This window comes from Agelaius tricolor, unplaced genomic scaffold (assembly GCF_023055355.1).
Source record: "Agelaius tricolor isolate 1412-34295 unplaced genomic scaffold, bAgeTri1.0.p SCAF_13, whole genome shotgun sequence".
Taxonomy (NCBI): Eukaryota; Metazoa; Chordata; class Aves; order Passeriformes; family Icteridae; genus Agelaius; species Agelaius tricolor.
This window is the reverse complement of record NW_027269273.1, coordinates 674026-687173: the sequence shown is the minus strand read 5'-3', so window position 1 is coordinate 687173 and position 13148 is coordinate 674026.

Here is a 13148-nt window from a genome sequence, read left to right as displayed (position 1 = left end):
AGGGAGCTCCTGACAGCGGCTTCTGACGAACAATGCCCGGGACCGACATTTGGCTTCGGAGAGCTGCGTATCTGCGTCTTCTTCGGCTCTTGTCGTTCAACACTCAGCAAAAAGCTTTTCCACCATATCTTGCCAAGAGAAACTGTGCCTGTCAAGAAAACATCCAAAATCGTTTTCTAAAGCTTGCAGGGAGGTCTGCAAAGAGTTTTGCAAAAAGGAAAAGATAGTTGTCCAAAACTCGTTCTTTTCGAATAGAAGAACAATGGAATAGGCGGGAGAGTGGTAAAGTACTGTTTTCTCTTAGTCTGAATGCTGCCCACACTGTGCCTGTTTGGTGCGGCTTGCATCTTCGCCTTTGGGAAGCTGCCGCTCTCTCCGTCTCCCGGAGGCGAAGAAGCGGCTTCTTTGCGCACAGAGCATTGTTCCGAGCGCAGGGATCTCCTGAGAGCGGTTTATGGCGAAAGATGCCCGGGACCAGCACTTAGCTTCGCAGATCTGCGTATCTCCGTCTTCTTCGGCTCTTGTCGTTCAACACTCAGCAAAAAGGTTTTCCACCATATCTTGCAAGGAGAAATTTTGCCAGAACACAAAACATCCCGGATCTTGTTCTAAAAGATGCACATAGGTATTCGAATTGTTGAACAAGAAGTAAAAGAAAGTTGTTTTAAAGTCCTTTGATTTGAATAAATTGTGAATGGAAAAGGCAGGAGTTGGGTAAAGTACTCTTTTCTATTTGTTTGAAAGGTGCTCAGATTATGCTGCTATTGGGCAGCTTGCACCATCGCCTTTCGGAAGCTGTACGCTCTCTCCGTCTCCCGGAGGCGAAGAAGCGGCTTCTTTGCGCACAGAGCATTGTGCCGGCGCGGTGAGCTTCTGAGAGCGGTTTTTTGCCGAAAGACGCCGTGGACAGGCACTCAGCTTCGGAGAGCTGCGCATCAGCGTCTTCTTCGGCTCTTGCCGCTCAACACTCAGCAAAAAGCTTTTCCACCATATCTTGCTAAGAGAAACTGTGTCTGTCAAGAAAACATCCAAAATCATTTTCTAAAGCTTGCAGGGAGGTCTGCAAAGAGTTTTGCAAGAAGGAAACGATCGTTGTCCAAAACGCGTTCTTTTCGAATAGAAGAACAATGGAAAAGGCAGGAGAGTGGTAAAGTACTGTTTTCTCTAAGTCTGAATGCTGCTCACACTGTGCCTGTTTGGTGCGGCTTGCATTTAGGAAACTGCCGTTCTCCCCGTCTCCCGGAGGCAAAGAAGCGGCTTCTTTGCGCACAGAGCATTGTGCCGAGCGCAGGGAGCTCCTGAGAGCGGTTTATGGCGAAAGATGCCCGGGACCGACACTTGGCTTCGGAGAGCTGCGTATCTCCGTCTTCTTCGGCTCTTGTCGTTCAACACTCAGCAAAAAGCTTTTCCACCATATCTTGCAAAGAGAAATTTTGCCAGGACACAAAACATCCCGGATCTTGTTCTAAAAGATGCACATAGGTATTCGAATTGTTGAACAAGAAGTAAAAGAAAGTTGTTTTAAAGTCCTTTGATTTGAATAAATTGTGAATGGAAAAGGCAGGAGTTGGGTAAAGTACTCTTTTCTATTTGTTTGAAAGGTGCTCAGATTATGCTGCTATTGGGCAGCTTGCACCATCGCCTTTCGGAAGCTGTACGCTCTCTCCGTCTCCCGGAGGCGAAGAAGCGGCTTCTTTGCGCACAGAGCATTGTGCCGGCGCGGTGAGCTTCTGAGAGCGGTTTTTTGCCGAAAGACGCCGTGGACGGGCACTCAGCTTCGGAGAGCTGCGTATCTGCGTCTTCTTCGGCTCTTGCCGCTCAACACTCAGCAAAAAGCTTTTCCACCATATCTTGCCAAGAGAAACTGTGTCTGTCAAGAAAACATCCAAAATCGTTTTCTAAAGCTTGCAGGGAGGTCTGCAAAGAGTTTTGCAAGAAGGAAAAGATAGTTGCTTAAAACTCGTTCTTTTCGAATAGAAGAACAATGGAAAAGGCAGGAGAGTGGTAAAGTACTGTTTTCTCTAAGTGTGAATGCTGCCCACACTGTTCCTGTGTGGTGCGGCTTGCATCTTCGCCTTTGGGAAGCTGCCGCTCTCTCCGTCTCCCGGAGGCGAAGAAATGGCTTCTTTGCGCACAACATAGTGCCGAGCGCAGGGAGCTCCTGACAGCGGCTTCTGACGAACAATGCCCGGGACCGACATTTGGCTTCGGAGAGCTGCGTATCTGCGTCTTCTTCGGCTCTTGTCGTTCAACACTCAGCAAAAAGCTTTTCCACCATATCTTGCAAGGAGAAATTTTGCCAGAACACAAAACATCCCGGATCTTGTTCTAAAAGATGCACATAGGTATTCGAATTGTTGAACAAGAAGTAAAAGAAAGTTGTTTTAAAGTCCTTTGATTTGAATAAATTGTGAATGGAAAAGGCAGGAGTTGGGTAAAGTACTCTTTTCTATTTGTTTGAAAGGTGCTCAGATTATGCTGCTATTGGGCAGCTTGCACCATCGCCTTTCGGAAGCTGTACGCTCTCTCCGTCTCCCGGAGGCGAAGAAGCGGCTTCTTTGCGCACAGAGCATTGTGCCGGCGCGGTGAGCTTCTGAGAGCGGTTTTTTGCCGAAAGACGCCGTGGACAGGCACTCAGCTTCGGAGAGCTGCGCATCAGCGTCTTCTTCGGCTCTTGCCGCTCAACACTCAGCAAAAAGCTTTTCCACCATATCTTGCTAAGAGAAACTGTGTCTGTCAAGAAAACATCCAAAATCATTTTCTAAAGCTTGCAGGGAGGTCTGCAAAGAGTTTTGCAAGAAGGAAACGATCGTTGTCCAAAACGCGTTCTTTTCGAATAGAAGAACAATGGAAAAGGCAGGAGAGTGGTAAAGTACTGTTTTCTCTAAGTCTGAATGCTGCTCACACTGTGCCTGTTTGGTGCGGCTTGCATTTAGGAAACTGCCGTTCTCCCCGTCTCCCGGAGGCAAAGAAGCGGCTTCTTTGCGCACAGAGCATTGTGCCGAGCGCAGGGAGCTCCTGAGAGCGGTTTATGGCGAAAGATGCCCGGGACCGACACTTGGCTTCGGAGAGCTGCGTATCTCCGTCTTCTTCGGCTCTTGTCGTTCAACACTCAGCAAAAAGCTTTTCCACCATATCTTGCAAGGAGAAATTTTGCCAGAACACAAAACATCCCGGATCTTGTTCTAAAAGATGCACATAGGTATTCGAATTGTTGAACAAGAAGTAAAAGAAAGTTGTTTTAAAGTCCTTTGATTTGAATAAATTGTGAATGGAAAAGGCAGGAGTTGGGTAAAGTACTCTTTTCTATTTGTTTGAAAGGTGCTCAGATTATGCTGCTATTGGGCAGCTTGCACCATCGCCTTTCGGAAGCTGTACGCTCTCTCCGTCTCCCGGAGGCGAAGAAGCGGCTTCTTTGCGCACAGAGCATTGTGCCGGCGCGGTGAGCTTCTGAGAGCGGTTTTTTGCCGAAAGACGCCGTGGACAGGCACTCAGCTTCGGAGAGCTGCGCATCAGCGTCTTCTTCGGCTCTTGCCGCTCAACACTCAGCAAAAAGCTTTTCCACCATATCTTGCTAAGAGAAACTGTGTCTGTCAAGAAAACATCCAAAATCATTTTCTAAAGCTTGCAGGGAGGTCTGCAAAGAGTTTTGCAAGAAGGAAACGATCGTTGTCCAAAACGCGTTCTTTTCGAATAGAAGAACAATGGAAAAGGCAGGAGAGTGGTAAAGTACTGTTTTCTCTAAGTCTGAATGCTGCTCACACTGTGCCTGTTTGGTGCGGCTTGCATTTAGGAAACTGCCGTTCTCCCCGTCTCCCGGAGGCAAAGAAGCGGCTTCTTTGCGCACAGAGCATTGTGCCGAGCGCAGGGAGCTCCTGAGAGCGGTTTATGGCGAAAGATGCCCGGGACCGACACTTGGCTTCGGAGAGCTGCGTATCTCCGTCTTCTTCGGCTCTTGTCGTTCAACACTCAGCAAAAAGCTTTTCCACCATATCTTGCAAGGAGAAATTTTGCCAGAACACAAAACATCCCGGATCTTGTTCTAAAAGATGCACATAGGTATTCGAATTGTTGAACAAGAAGTAAAAGAAAGTTGTTTTAAAGTCCTTTGATTTGAATAAATTGTGAATGGAAAAGGCAGGAGTTGGGTAAAGTACTCTTTTCTATTTGTTTGAAAGGTGCTCAGATTATGCTGCTATTGGGCAGCTTGCACCATCGCCTTTCGGAAGCTGTACGCTCTCTCCGTCTCCCGGAGGCGAAGAAGCGGCTTCTTTGCGCACAGAGCATTGTGCCGGCGCGGTGAGCTTCTGAGAGCGGTTTTTTGCCGAAAGACGCCGTGGACAGGCACTCAGCTTCGGAGAGCTGCGCATCAGCGTCTTCTTCGGCTCTTGCCGCTCAACACTCAGCAAAAAGCTTTTCCACCATATCTTGCTAAGAGAAACTGTGTCTGTCAAGAAAACATCCAAAATCATTTTCTAAAGCTTGCAGGGAGGTCTGCAAAGAGTTTTGCAAGAAGGAAACGATCGTTGTCCAAAACGCGTTCTTTTCGAATAGAAGAACAATGGAAAAGGCAGGAGAGTGGTAAAGTACTGTTTTCTCTAACTGTGAATGCTGCTCACACTGTGCCTGTTTGGTGCGGCTTGCATTTAGGAAACTGCCGTTCTCCCCGTCTCCCGGAGGCAAAGAAGCGGCTTCTTTGCGCACAGAGCATTGTGCCGAGCGCAGGGAGCTCCTGAGAGCGGTTTATGGCGAAAGATGCCCGGGACCGACACTTGGCTTCGGAGAGCTGCGTATCTCCGTCTTCTTCGGCTCTTGTCGTTCAACACTCAGCAAAAAGCTTTTCCACCATATCTTGCAAAGAGAAATTTTGCCAGGACACAAAACATCCCGGATCTTGTTCTAAAAGATGCACATAGGTATTCGAATTGTTGAACAAGAAGTAAAAGAAAGTTGTTTTAAAGTCCTTTGATTTGAATAAATTGTGAATGGAAAAGGCAGGAGTTGGGTAAAGTACTCTTTTCTATTTGTTTGAAAGGTGCTCAGATTATGCTGCTATTGGGCAGCTTGCACCATCGCCTTTCGGAAGCTGTACGCTCTCTCCGTCTCCCGGAGGCGAAGAAGCGGCTTCTTTGCGCACAGAGCATTGTGCCGGCGCGGTGAGCTTCTGAGAGCGGTTTTTTGCCGAAAGACGCCGTGGACGGGCACTCAGCTTCGGAGAGCTGCGTATCTGCGTCTTCTTCGGCTCTTGCCGCTCAACACTCAGCAAAAAGCTTTTCCACCATATCTTGCCAAGAGAAACTGTGTCTGTCAAGAAAACATCCAAAATCGTTTTCTAAAGCTTGCAGGGAGGTCTGCAAAGAGTTTTGCAAGAAGGAAAAGATAGTTGCTTAAAACTCGTTCTTTTCGAATAGAAGAACAATGGAAAAGGCAGGAGAGTGGTAAAGTACTGTTTTCTCTAAGTGTGAATGCTGCCCACACTGTTCCTGTGTGGTGCGGCTTGCATCTTCGCCTTTGGGAAGCTGCCGCTCTCTCCGTCTCCCGGAGGCGAAGAAATGGCTTCTTTGCGCACAACATAGTGCCGAGCGCAGGGAGCTCCTGACAGCGGCTTCTGACGAACAATGCCCGGGACCGACATTTGGCTTCGGAGAGCTGCGTATCTGCGTCTTCTTCGGCTCTTGTCGTTCAACACTCAGCAAAAAGCTTTTCCACCATATCTTGCAAGGAGAAATTTTGCCAGAACACAAAACATCCCGGATCTTGTTCTAAAAGATGCACATAGGTATTCGAATTGTTGAACAAGAAGTAAAAGAAAGTTGTTTTAAAGTCCTTTGATTTGAATAAATTGTGAATGGAAAAGGCAGGAGTTGGGTAAAGTACTCTTTTCTATTTGTTTGAAAGGTGCTCAGATTATGCTGCTATTGGGCAGCTTGCACCATCGCCTTTCGGAAGCTGTACGCTCTCTCCGTCTCCCGGAGGCGAAGAAGCGGCTTCTTTGCGCACAGAGCATTGTGCCGGCGCGGTGAGCTTCTGAGAGCGGTTTTTTGCCGAAAGACGCCGTGGACGGGCACTCAGCTTCGGAGAGCTGCGTATCTGCGTCTTCTTCGGCTCTTGTCGTTCAACACTCAGCAAAAAGCTTTTCCACCATATCTTGCCAAGAGAAACTGTGCCTGTCAAGAAAACATCCAAAATCATTTTCTTAAGCTTGCAGGGATGTCTGCAAAGAGTTTTGCAAAAAGGAAAAGATAGTTGTCCAAAACTCGTTCTTTTCGAATAGAAGAACAATGGAATAGGCGGGAGAGTGGTAAAGTACTGTTTTCTCTTAGTCTGAATGCTGCCCACACTGTGCCTGTTTGGTGCGGCTTGCATCTTCGCCTTTGGGAAGCTGCCGCTCTCTCCGTCTCCCGGAGGCGAAGAAGCGGCTTCTTTGCGCACAGAGCATTGTTCCGAGCGCAGGGATCTCCTGAGAGCGGTTTATGGCGAAAGATGCCCGGGACCAGCACTTAGCTTCGCAGATCTGCGTATCTCCGTCTTCTTCGGCTCTTGTCGTTCAACACTCAGCAAAAAGGTTTTCCACCATATCTTGCAAGGAGAAATTTTGCCAGAACACAAAACATCCCGGATCTTGTTCTAAAAGATGCACATAGGTATTCGAATTGTTGAACAAGAAGTAAAAGAAAGTTGTTTTAAAGTCCTTTGATTTGAATAAATTGTGAATGGAAAAGGCAGGAGTTGGGTAAAGTACTCTTTTCTATTTGTTTGAAAGGTGCTCAGATTATGCTGCTATTGGGCAGCTTGCACCATCGCCTTTCGGAAGCTGTACGCTCTCTCCGTCTCCCGGAGGCGAAGAAGCGGCTTCTTTGCGCACAGAGCATTGTGCCGGCGCGGTGAGCTTCTGAGAGCGGTTTTTTGCCGAAAGACGCCGTGGACAGGCACTCAGCTTCGGAGAGCTGCGCATCAGCGTCTTCTTCGGCTCTTGCCGCTCAACACTCAGCAAAAAGCTTTTCCACCATATCTTGCTAAGAGAAACTGTGTCTGTCAAGAAAACATCCAAAATCATTTTCTAAAGCTTGCAGGGAGGTCTGCAAAGAGTTTTGCAAGAAGGAAACGATCGTTGTCCAAAACGCGTTCTTTTCGAATAGAAGAACAATGGAAAAGGCAGGAGAGTGGTAAAGTACTGTTTTCTCTAAGTGTGAATGCTGCCCACACTGTTCCTGTGTGGTGCGGCTTGCATCTTCGCCTTTGGGAAGCTGCCGCTCTCTCCGTCTCCCGGAGGCGAAGAAATGGCTTCTTTGCGCACAACATAGTGCCGAGCGCAGGGAGCTCCTGACAGCGGCTTCTGACGAACAATGCCCGGGACCGACATTTGGCTTCGGAGAGCTGCGTATCTGCGTCTTCTTCGGCTCTTGTCGTTCAACACTCAGCAAAAAGCTTTTCCACCATATCTTGCAAAGAGAAATTTTGCCAGAACACAAAACATCCCGGATCTTGTTCTAAAAGATGCACATAGGTATTCGAATTGTTGAACAAGAAGTAAAAGAAAGTTGTTTTAAAGTCCTTTGATTTGAATAAATTGTGAATGGAAAAGGCAGGAGTTGGGTAAAGTACTCTTTTCTATTTGTTTGAAAGGTGCTCAGATTATGCTGCTATTGGGCAGCTTGCACCATCGCCTTTCGGAAGCTGTACGCTCTCTCCGTCTCCCGGAGGCGAAGAAGCGGCTTCTTTGCGCACAGAGCATTGTGCCGGCGCGGTGAGCTTCTGAGAGCGGTTTTTTGCCGAAAGACGCCGTGGACGGGCACTCAGCTTCGGAGAGCTGCGTATCTGCGTCTTCTTCGGCTCTTGTCGTTCAACACTCAGCAAAAAGCTTTTCCACCATATCTTGCCAAGAGAAACTGTGCCTGTCAAGAAAACATCCAAAATCGTTTTCTTAAGCTTGCAGGGAGGTCTGCAAAGAGTTTTGCAAAAAGGAAAAGATAGTTGTCCAAAACTCGTTCTTTTCGAATAGAAGAACAATGGAATAGGCGGGAGAGTGGTAAAGTACTGTTTTCTCTTAGTCTGAATGCTGCCCACACTGTGCCTGTTTGGTGCGGCTTGCATCTTCGCCTTTGGGAAGCTGCCGCTCTCTCCGTCTCCCGGAGGCGAAGAAGCGGCTTCTTTGCGCACAGAGCATTGTTCCGAGCGCAGGGATCTCCTGAGAGCGGTTTATGGCGAAAGATGCCCGGGACCAGCACTTAGCTTCGCAGATCTGCGTATCTCCGTCTTCTTCGGCTCTTGTCGTTCAACACTCAGCAAAAAGCTTTTCCACCATATCTTGCAAGGAGAAATTTTGCCAGAACACAAAACATCCCGGATCTTGTTCTAAAAGATGCACATAGGTATTCGAATTGTTGAACAAGAAGTAAAAGAAAGTTGTTTTAAAGTCCTTTGATTTGAATAAATTGTGAATGGAAAAAGCAGGAGTTGGGTAAAGTACTCTTTTCTATTTGTTTGAAAGGTGCTCAGATTATGCTGCTATTGGGCAGCTTGCACCATCGCCTTTCGGAAGCTGTACGCTCTCTCCGTCTCCCGGAGGCGAAGAAGCGGCTTCTTTGCGCACAGAGCATTATGCCGGCGCGGTGAGCTTCTGAGAGCGGTTTTTTGCCGAAAGACGCCGTGGACAGGCACTCAGCTTCGGAGAGCTGCGCATCAGCGTCTTCTTCGGCTCTTGCCGCTCAACACTCAGCAAAAAGCTTTTCCACCATATCTTGCTAAGAGAAACTGTGTCTGTCAAGAAAACATCCAAAATCATTTTCTAAAGCTTGCAGGGAGGTCTGCAAAGAGTTTTGCAAGAAGGAAACGATCGTTGTCCAAAACGCGTTCTTTTCGAATAGAAGAACAATGGAAAAGGCAGGAGAGTGGTAAAGTACTGTTTTCTCTAAGTCTGAATGCTGCTCACACTGTGCCTGTTTGGTGCGGCTTGCATTTAGGAAACTGCCGTTCTCCCCGTCTCCCGGAGGCAAAGAAGCGGCTTCTTTGCGCACAGAGCATTGTGCCGAGCGCAGGGAGCTCCTGAGAGCGGTTTATGGCGAAAGATGCCCGGGACCGACACTTGGCTTCGGAGAGCTGCGTATCTCCGTCTTCTTCGGCTCTTGTCGTTCAACACTCAGCAAAAAGCTTTTCCACCATATCTTGCAAGGAGAAATTTTGCCAGGACACAAAACATCCCGGATCTTGTTCTAAAAGATGCACATAGGTATTCGAATTGTTGAACAAGAAGTAAAAGAAAGTTGTTTTAAAGTCCTTTGATTTGAATAAATTGTGAATGGAAAAGGCAGGAGTTGGGTAAAGTACTCTTTTCTATTTGTTTGAAAGGTGCTCAGATTATGCTGCTATTGGGCAGCTTGCACCATCGCCTTTCGGAAGCTGTACGCTCTCTCCGTCTCCCGGAGGCGAAGAAGCGGCTTCTTTGCGCACAGAGCATTGTGCCGGCGCGGTGAGCTTCTGAGAGCGGTTTTTTGCCGAAAGACGCCGTGGACAGGCACTCAGCTTCGGAGAGCTGCGTATCTGCGTCTTCTTCGGCTCTTGCCGCTCAACACTCAGCAAAAAGCTTTTCCACCATATCTTGCTAAGAGAAACTGTGTCTGTCAAGAAAACATCCAAAATCATTTTCTAAAGCTTGCAGGGAGGTCTGCAAAGAGTTTTGCAAGAAGGAAACGATCGTTGTCCAAAACGCGTTCTTTTCGAATAGAAGAACAATGGAAAAGGCAGGAGAGTGGTAAAGTACTGTTTTCTCTAAGTCTGAATGCTGCTCACACTGTGCCTGTTTAGTGCGGCTTGCATTTAGGAAACTGCCGTTCTCCCCGTCTCCCGGAGGCAAAGAAGCGGCTTCTTTGCGCACAGAGCATTGTGCCGAGCGCAGGGAGCTCCTGAGAGCGGTTTATGGCGAAAGATGCCCGGGACCGACACTTGGCTTCGGAGAGCTGCGTATCTCCGTCTTCTTCGGCTCTTATCGTTCAACACTCAGCAAAAAGCTTTTCCACCATATCTTGCAAAGAGAAATTTTGCCAGGACACAAAACATCCCGGATCTTGTTCTAAAAGATGCACATAGGTATTCGAATTGTTGAACAAGAAGTAAAAGAAAGTTGTTTTAAAGTCCTTTGATTTGAATAAATTGTGAATGGAAAAGGCAGGAGTTGGGTAAAGTACTCTTTTCTATTTGTTTGAAAGGTGCTCAGATTATGCTGCTATTGGGCAGCTTGCACCATCGCCTTTCGGAAGCTGTACGCTCTCTCCGTCTCCCGGAGGCGAAGAAGCGGCTTCTTTGCGCACAGAGCATTGTGCCGGCGCGGTGAGCTTCTGAGAGCGGTTTTTTGCCGAAAGACGCCGTGGACAGGCACTCAGCTTCGGAGAGCTGCGCATCAGCGTCTTCTTCGGCTCTTGCCGCTCAACACTCAGCAAAAAGCTTTTCCACCATATCTTGCTAAGAGAAACTGTGTCTGTCAAGAAAACATCCAAAATCATTTTCTAAAGCTTGCAGGGAGGTCTGCAAAGAGTTTTGCAAGAAGGAAAAGATCGTTGTCCAAAACGCGTTCTTTTCGAATAGAAGAACAATGGAAAAGGCAGGAGAGTGGTAAAGTACTGTTTTCTCTAAGTCTGAATGCTGCTCACACTGTGCCTGTTTGGTGCGGCTTGCATTTAGGAAACTGCCGTTCTCCCCGTCTCCCGGAGGCAAAGAAGCGGCTTCTTTGCGCACAGAGCATTGTGCCGAGCGCAGGGAGCTCCTGAGAGCGGTTTATGGCGAAAGATGCCCGGGACCGACACTTGGCTTCGGAGAGCTGCGTATCTCCGTCTTCTTCGGCTCTTGTCGTTCAACACTCAGCAAAAAGCTTTTCCACCATATCTTGCAAAGAGAAATTTTGCCAGGACACAAAACATCCCGGATCTTGTTCTAAAAGATGCACATAGGTATTCGAATTGTTGAACAAGAAGTAAAAGAAAGTTGTTTTAAAGTCCTTTGATTTGAATAAATTGTGAATGGAAAAGGCAGGAGTTGGGTAAAGTACTCTTTTCTATTTGTTTGAAAGGTGCTCAGATTATGCTGCTATTGGGCAGCTTGCACCATCGCCTTTCGGAAGCTGTACGCTCTCTCCGTCTCCCGGAGGCGAAGAAGCGGCTTCTTTGCGCACAGAGCATTGTGCCGGCGCGGTGAGCTTCTGAGAGCGGTTTTTTGCCGAAAGACGCCGTGGACGGGCACTCAGCTTCGGAGAGCTGCGTATCTGCGTCTTCTTCGGCTCTTGCCGCTCAACACTCAGCAAAAAGCTTTTCCACCATATCTTGCCAAGAGAAACTGTGTCTGTCAAGAAAACATCCAAAATCGTTTTCTAAAGCTTGCAGGGAGGTCTGCAAAGAGTTTTGCAAGAAGGAAAAGATAGTTGCTTAAAACTCGTTCTTTTCGAATAGAAGAACAATGGAAAAGGCAGGAGAGTGGTAAAGTACTGTTTTCTCTAAGTGTGAATGCTGCCCACACTGTTCCTGTGTGGTGCGGCTTGCATCTTCGCCTTTGGGAAGCTGCCGCTCTCTCCGTCTCCCGGAGGCGAAGAAATGGCTTCTTTGCGCACAACATAGTGCCGAGCGCAGGGAGCTCCTGACAGCGGCTTCTGACGAACAATGCCCGGGACCGACATTTGGCTTCGGAGAGCTGCGTATCTGCGTCTTCTTCGGCTCTTGTCGTTCAACACTCAGCAAAAAGCTTTTCCACCATATCTTGCCAAGAGAAACTGTGCCTGTCAAGAAAACATCCAAAATCGTTTTCTAAAGCTTGCAGGGAGGTCTGCAAAGAGTTTTGCAAAAAGGAAAAGATAGTTGTCCAAAACTCGTTCTTTTCGAATAGAAGAACAATGGAATAGGCGGGAGAGTGGTAAAGTACTGTTTTCTCTTAGTCTGAATGCTGCCCACACTGTGCCTGTTTGGTGCGGCTTGCATCTTCGCCTTTGGGAAGCTGCCGCTCTCTCCGTCTCCCGGAGGCGAAGAAGCGGCTTCTTTGCGCACAGAGCATTGTTCCGAGCGCAGGGATCTCCTGAGAGCGGTTTATGGCGAAAGATGCCCGGGACCAGCACTTAGCTTCGCAGATCTGCGTATCTCCGTCTTCTTCGGCTCTTGTCGTTCAACACTCAGCAAAAAGGTTTCCCACCATATCTTGCAAGGAGAAATTTTGCCAGGACACAAAACATCCCGGATCTTGTTCTAAAAGATGCACATAGGTATTCGAATTGTTGAACAAGAAGTAAAAGAAAGTTGTTTTAAAGTCCTTTGATTTGAATAAATTGTGAATGGAAAAGGCAGGAGTTGGGTAAAGTACTCTTTTCTATTTGTTTGAAAGGTGCTCAGATTATGCTGCTATTGGGCAGCTTGCACCATCGCCTTTCGGAAGCTGTACGCTCTCTCCGTCTCCCGGAGGCGAAGAAGCGGCTTCTTTGCGCACAGAGCATTGTGCCGGCGCGGTGAGCTTCTGAGAGCGGTTTTTTGCCGAAAGACGCCGTGGACAGGCACTCAGCTTCGGAGAGCTGCGCATCAGCGTCTTCTTCGGCTCTTGCCGCTCAACACTCAGCAAAAAGCTTTTCCACCATATCTTGCTAAGAGAAACTGTGTCTGTCAAGAAAACATCCAAAATCATTTTCTAAAGCTTGCAGGGAGGTCTGCAAAGAGTTTTGCAAGAAGGAAACGATCGTTGTCCAAAACGCGTTCTTTTCGAATAGAAGAACAATGGAAAAGGCAGGAGAGTGGTAAAGTACTGTTTTCTCTAAGTCTGAATGCTGCTCACACTGTGCCTGTTTGGTGCGGCTTGCATTTAGGAAACTGCCGTTCTCCCCGTCTCCCGGAGGCAAAGAAGCGGCTTCTTTGCGCACAGAGCATTGTGCCGAGCGCAGGGAGCTCCTGAGAGCGGTTTATGGCGAAAGATGCCCGGGACCGACACTTGGCTTCGGAGAGCTGCGTATCTCCGTCTTCTTCGGCTCTTGTCGTTCAACACTCAGCAAAAAGCTTTTCCACCATATCTTGCAAGGAGAAATTTTGCCAGGACACAAAACATCCCGGATCTTGTTCTAAAAGATGCACATAGGTATTCGAATTGTTGAACAAGAAGTAAAAGAAAGTTGTTTTAAAGTCCTTTGA